Genomic DNA, 799 nt, shown 5'->3' on the forward strand with positions numbered 1-799 from the left:
GCAGATGTAAAAATGTCCTACTGGTGTGTTAATTTTGGTGAAGGTGTAAAACAAACAACAGAAACATAGAGAACAGCTGATCTGTGCTTATGGATATCAGGGAACAATATGTTATATACTTATAAATAATGCCTCTAATATTCCAAACTCCTTTATGTTGTCACATGATGGAAACCAATAATTTACCAGTTTGCCAGATGTTAACCCAAATATTTGCTGGATCAGACAAAGAATCAGAATCTGAGACAAAACTTTCACCTGATGTCAAACTGAAAATGTGTGTGTGTGTGTGTGTGTGTGTGTGTGTGTGTGTGTGTGTGTGTGTGTGTGTGGTCCAGCTATTACCCATGTTGTGGAGACCAAAATCTGTTTACATCATGGGGACAAAGGATACAGGTTCAGGATACAATAAGGTCTGTGATAGTGTTGGGGAATTGCACTTGTTTCCTTTGAAAGTATAAGAGAGGCTACCCTCGATATGCTCAATCCTCCTGGTTACCATGCACACTACGACCACGCCTCCTCATACTGGGCATCATGGTCCGCCCATCATCCTCAAAAAATATCATGATTATACATAAATGTCATGATTGATACCAGACTCTGTGCTGGAAAAAAATTGGAAAAAGCTATAAATAAAGTTGATTTATTAATAACATTTAAAATGAACCAAAAACACCTGACTCGACTCTCTGTAAATGTGTGTGTGTGTGTGCGTGTTTGTGTGTGTGAGTGTGTGTGTTTTCTCATTACTCTGGTGTCCGACAGCCCTGAAAGCACCGTTTGACAGTTTCCCAGA

Source organism: Hippoglossus stenolepis, chromosome 4 (assembly GCF_022539355.2).
Source record: "Hippoglossus stenolepis isolate QCI-W04-F060 chromosome 4, HSTE1.2, whole genome shotgun sequence".
NCBI lineage: Eukaryota > Metazoa > Chordata > Actinopteri > Pleuronectiformes > Pleuronectidae > Hippoglossus > Hippoglossus stenolepis.